This window comes from Mus caroli, chromosome X, assembly GCF_900094665.2.
Source record: "Mus caroli chromosome X, CAROLI_EIJ_v1.1, whole genome shotgun sequence".
Taxonomy (NCBI): domain Eukaryota; kingdom Metazoa; phylum Chordata; class Mammalia; order Rodentia; family Muridae; genus Mus; species Mus caroli.
In genome coordinates, this window is record NC_034589.1 from 45790751 (window position 1) to 45796750 (window position 6000).

The 6000-nt window shown below is 40.8% G+C and overlaps 1 protein-coding gene across 1 annotated transcript in view; it reads right to left on the reverse strand.

Annotated features, from left to right (window-relative positions):
- The window catches only part of Plac1 (placenta enriched 1), a 167270-nt gene extending 162293 nt beyond the window's left edge, over nucleotides 1-4977 (reverse strand). Inside the window, exon 1 of the mRNA XM_021154054.2 lies at nucleotides 4903-4977. The gene's annotated coding sequence lies outside the window, so the exon portion shown is untranslated. The remainder of the gene's footprint in view (nucleotides 1-4902) is intronic.
- Between the last annotated feature and the right edge of the window lie 1023 nt (nucleotides 4978-6000).

Here is a 6000-nt window from a genome sequence, read left to right on the forward strand (position 1 = left end):
GGAGAAGGAGGAAATGAAAAAAAAAAAAAAACAACCCAAAACAAAACCACGGGGGTAATTGCTAGCTTGAGGGCTCATTAATACATTCCATCAACAGGCGCTCATAAATAGACAGTTGCCAAATTTGGCAACGTGTTCCATTGCAAACATTTATTGATATATTTTTTTTTTTTTGGTGCCCAGAATGTATTTTCTTAAAGAAATGAAGTTCTAGCGGTTAGAGTTGCAAGTTAATTAGCGAAAGTCGAGATACTGTACTTCTGCCGTGAGAGGGTGGAAGCAGTTGTGGCAGTAAGAGGAAACATATGTTGGAATGATTTTTAGGCCTGGTTAGTTCTCAGTGTTCTAGTTTTGCTCCATGAGGACACCATTACAGAAAGATAAGAAAGCAGGACATTTCAAAGCACTTTATATGCTAGTGTCTGATTTCACTTGAGAATTTCCAAGCTTTCTTACTTTTGATGACGGCACATGGTTTATGCACATAGGCACTGCTGAAGTTTTTATTTAACAAATGGAAACATAAATTTGGGAGAAAAGATAGAAAGGAGATACTGGCACGGAAAGAGCAAGAACTGAAAGTGGGGAGAGAGCTGGAGAAAATATGCATTTAGATCCTATGCCTCACCCCCATGTTGTTCACTCTTTTCCTTTCAACTAGCATGTGGTGAGCTGTATTAGTGAGTATGAGGACCAAGTCGTTCCATCATTTATTAATTTAATAAATGCTAATAGAGTGTTAACATTATACATAGAGTAAAGGATAGCGACCTGAACAAGACAATCTTGATCACTATGCTCACAGACATGAAACAGATAGCAGCATTCTAAGCAAGGAGTTCAGGTCTGTCTCTGGCTATTTGGGGTTGAAGGCTTCAAAACAACAAAACAATAACAAGGAAAAAGAAAAACAAGCAAATAAACATAACTTAATACCTGTAATCCCAGGTACTTACGGGGTTGAAGCAGAAGGATCACCACGAAACAGAGTCAAGACCAGCATGGTCTATATAGTGAAATCTAAATCAGCTAGGGCTACAAATGTAAAACGATCTCTGTCTCTCTGTCTCTGTCTGTCTCTCTGTCTCTTTCTCTTTCTGAGTCCACGTGTGCACGCATGTGTGTGTGTGTGTGTGTGTGTGTGTGTGTGTGTGTGTATTTTAAAATTTGAGGACCAGTCTAGGCTACAAAGCAAACCTATATCTTCAAAACAAATAAAAATAAATCAGGGATGGAGGAGCCAGGCATGGTAGCACAAGCCTGTAATGTTAGCACTTGGGAAGTGAAGGTGAATGGATCAGGAGTTCAAGGCCAGCTTTAGCTACATAGTTTGAGGACAATTGGGGCTACACAATGTCCTGTCTAAACCTAAACCATACACACACACACACACACAAAAAGAGGGCGGAGAAAAAGAAAAGAGCGAGTGTTAGTGTCATAAAAGACGAAGCCAGATCTCGGATTGCCTCCTGGCATCACAGTAACTCCTTTCCACTAGATGGCTGAAGGTAACAGACAGAGGAGCCTGATAATACTGGCTGGAGCCAGGACAGAGCAACTGGTCTCTAAGTGACTTAACTGATAAGTTAACATCAGTCGAGCTGGGCCCTGAACAAAAGAACCATCCAGCTTACACACAGAGCACCCTGGAAAACAAACAATTGTTATTTAAGTCTCTCACAGTTTTAAGGGGGAGGGGGTAATGTAGGCTATTTTATAATAGCTCATCCAAGCTGTGCATGGTAGATCAGTCCTGTAATCCTAGTGTTTGGAAGGTTGAGACAGCAGGACTTTTTTAATGAATTTTTTTTTTTTTACTGTGTATCATTATAAGTCTGTTCTTCCATTATGACCACTTGAGAGATTTGTACTTCTTTTTTCACCATAATATTTGTATTGATTATTTAGAAACTTCACATAATGTACCCCAATCACACTCACTGTTCAGTCCTTCCAGTCTTGCCTACCTCCCCTGTTCCCCCCACCCACCCTAACACCAGAAAAAGAAGAAAAAGAAAACAAGACCAATTTGTGTTGCCCACATACTCACTAGAGTATGGTCAAATTCCCAGTGGTCAGCCCCTCAGAGAAAACTGAGTCCTTCCCAACCCCCACTCTGCCAGAAACCATCAACTATGAAGCCGTTCCATCCTGATTGGTCTCTTCTGATCCCGGAAGCTAAATGGGTCGGTCAGGCAGGCTTAGTGCTTGGATGGGTGACAACGGGATTTTTCAGAGGCCAGCCTGAGCCACATTGCAGGCCATATGAGGCTACACAGAGAGATTCTTTTTCAAAAGTAATGTTTCCCTCTATGCCCAAATAAATATGCTACTTATTGTGTAAAATTTTGGGGGGAGAAAAAGAAAATGTGGAATTTTTTTTGTACATGCAAACTTTCTCTGCCAGTATACACAAGAAATGGAAACCAATTGCTTCTGGGGGTAAAGGCGCTAAAGTAGATTGGGAACGTGGCAGGGAATTCATTTAGAATTGAGAATTTAGAAGCATCCGAATACATTTACTATGAATGAATGATATCTATTCTTTATACTGGGGTCTTTCTAGAACCCTTGAATAATATCTAGGGGAAACTAGGAAATCATAAACTGGTATAATCTTTGTAGTTTGAAGGCATGGCTTAAGCAATGCCTATAAAAATATGCAAATACATATGCAATTCACAGACTATCCCTGGGAGAATCTGCCAGAAGCTGTTAGCATTGGTTGTTTCTGAGGAGAGATATATTATACCCTTTTCCCTATATACCCTTTTCACAGTTTGATTTTAATTTTAAATTTTAAATATGATGTTTTATTAATTCATTGAGAATTTCATGCATGCAAACAATGTATCTCAATAATATTCCCCTCCACTCAGTCCCTTAAACTCCTTTCAAATTTACCTTCCCACACTACTCACATCCAACTTTGTGCCCTCTTTTTTTTGTAACCCACTAAGGTCCAATTTGTGCTGCCCATGTGTGTCTCTGAGTGTGAGCTGTTGATTGGAGTGCAGTCGACCTATTAGGAGCCACACCCTTAAAGAATACCAAGTCTCCCTCCCCTAGTAGCCATCAATTGTCAGTAGTACCTTGACTAGAGGCAGGGGGCGCTCATGAGCCCCACCCCTGCAGAAAGCTCACTGTTTTTTTTTTTTTTTTTTTTTCCTGCAAGTTTTGTGCAGCCAAGCACAGGGATTTTTAAATACGTACTGAACTTGTGTTGTCTTTCTGAAGGGAAACTAAGTGAAAATGCATGCCCTTTGAAGTACCTCTAAGAATCTCTCCTAGACATGTTAGTACACAGTTGTAATCTCAGATACTCAACAGGCTGAGGCAGGAGAATCAGAAGTTGGGAGTCCAACCTCTGACACAGTGAGAATCCTTGCCTCCCCCAAATGATTTTTATAGAAATACAGATAGAAACAAAGATAAAAAACCCTGCCTCGAAAAAGAAAAGAGAAAGAAAAAAAAGAGAGAGAAAGAATGAGAAAGATGTAAAATCCTATACATATTAACATGTTATTTAACAAACTCTTTAGTGGGGCAAGTGAGATGGCTCAGTGGGCAAGTGAGATGGCTCAGTGGGTAAGGAATTTGCCACCAAGCCTGAAGACCTAAACACAATCCCCCAAGCCCACATGGTGTCAGGAAAGAACTGACTCCCTCAGGGTGTCCTCTGACCTCTACAGACATACTGTGGCATTCTCGACCATGCAAGTACACATGAACAAATAGGAAAGAAAGAAATATAAAGAGAATTAAAGAACCTAAATGACCATCAATTAAGAATCAATTAAAATGTAGACTGTTCATAAAAGAAAGTACTATATAGATATGAAAAGTGAATCCATAATCCACCACCTTGCTCAACTTATAATACATTTTTGTTTGCTACAGGGTCTCACTGTGTAGCCATGACTGTTGTGGAATTCACTCTATAGACCAGGTTGGCCTGGAACTCAAAAAGACCCATCTGCTTCTGCCTCCTGAATACTGGGATTAAAGGTGTGTGCCACCACACCTGGCTAACACAGAATATTCTTGAACTCTCAATGAACACCCCTTCTAGCCATTCATTTTCTTGCCTCAGCTTCCCACATGTTGGGATTATAAGCACACAACACTACCTACACATGGCAGAAATCCAGGAATTCTTGGACCTTCACCAACCAACACAGTCCCCTCTCTTTTCAGAACTCCACAGGTCCTTAAGAAAGACAAGTATCTAGAGGGCAGAGTCACCCCATTTAGATTCAGTGTAGTCATCTTGTTATCAGAAGACTTAGGCTGAAAATTCTTTGGACCCAAAGCATCAGGTCTCAGGAACTTGACCAAAATCTTCTCTGAGGAATCCATTCTGACCTTAGTTCTCCTTTAATCAGAGAGATAGTAAATAAGTACAGACCTCAAGGGCATTTTAGGCCCCTATCCCCTAAGCCTCAAGCAAGTTCCCTCTTGTCTTTGAAGACAAGATGGGGGTGGTGTTTTAAGAAGGTAAGAGTGAGGGTGAGGCAAGCAGGCCTTTCTTATCATACTTCACAGAGCAAAGAGTAGCATCCCCAAAGGATAGTCCAAAGAAAGACCCCCATAAAGACCATTCCACAAAGACTAAGCAGGTTCTCTTTTCCACGCATCAACATGACCACTGGGTTTCTGTATCGGCGTTCTTGTATACATTTATCCCTAAGATCTTGGCCATATTCAAATACTTCTCAGAACCATTGCTTTCCTAGAGCATTTCTTTAGGTCAGCTTTTTCCTTGCTACTTATTTTTAAAACACAAGTCCTTAGAAACCTTATTTTCTACATTTAGTTCAATAGAATACTTCATACTATTCAGATAAATGGAAAATGAGGATCAGAATCCAGAGAGAGAAAGAGAATATCAATAAATATTACCTAAGATGGAACTCCTTGACAAAGGCTCCTCATGCAAGTTCTCCTCAGAGATGTCTGAAAGGCGGGCCTGCAATGCTCCTCCTCCTAGAGGTTATAATGTCTGGGAAATACTTTCCAGGAGATTTTGTTTCAGCTTCTCCTATAGGTTAACATCCTCCTGTGATTTTCTTTTAGCTCCGCCTATAAGTGAGAGTGACATTCTTTCAGCTCCCTCTATAGGTTAGAGTGTAGGACTATTAGCCAGCACAATTTTATTGAGTGACTATTCTTTTTCAGATACAGCGCTAACTGCTTGAGATACAGGAGAAAAAGGAAGATAAGCTGTAATTGAACCCAGATGGAGAAAGGCAAGCAACAGGGGTGCTATTAGAAGACATAGGACAGACTAAACACACCAATAGTCTCCATCTTCTGAGCCCATCTATTTAAACTAAGAGTTAAAGCATGCTGGCAGGAATGTCTCAGGGACTTCCAAATGACCAGAGACAATGGGAAACTATCAGCCCACATGTTAATTGACCTTGGTAATCACTCCCTCCTTTGCTTCACTGAAGCAGTTGGCTGCAGAGTTTTCCCCTATCTCCCTGCCACCTTCTCTCTTCTTTAACCAGATGCCTAAATGTTGATGCTTGTCAGGATTTTCCCCTTTACTGTCTCCTCTTGAAGTTCCTGTTGAAGTCTGCACACATAGCTTCTACCTACATAAGCTAGACTCCCAGACCCCAAAAGAACACAAAAGCTGTTTCCCTCTCTAGCCTAGTTTTCAGCTTTATAGCGTTATTGTATTTCTGCAATGGCTCTTTATTCAGCCTGTATCCTAGCTCCATCTACCTAATTCCTGTTTCCATCCCAAGTTTGTTCAAGGCTCAGTCTCAAGCCACTGAGGTACATCAACTATGAGAGCATTCGGCTGAAGATTCAGCTCCAGCTTTCCAAGAAGCCTTCTGGAACCGCAGCCTTTACTTTTTATGCCCCAAACACACTCTACTCAGCCCCTTTGCTGCTTATTATTATTGTTGTTGTTGTTGATATTATTATTATGTATTAGATAGGGTCTATGTCTGGGCTTGGTGGCACAAACCTGTAATCCAAGCACCT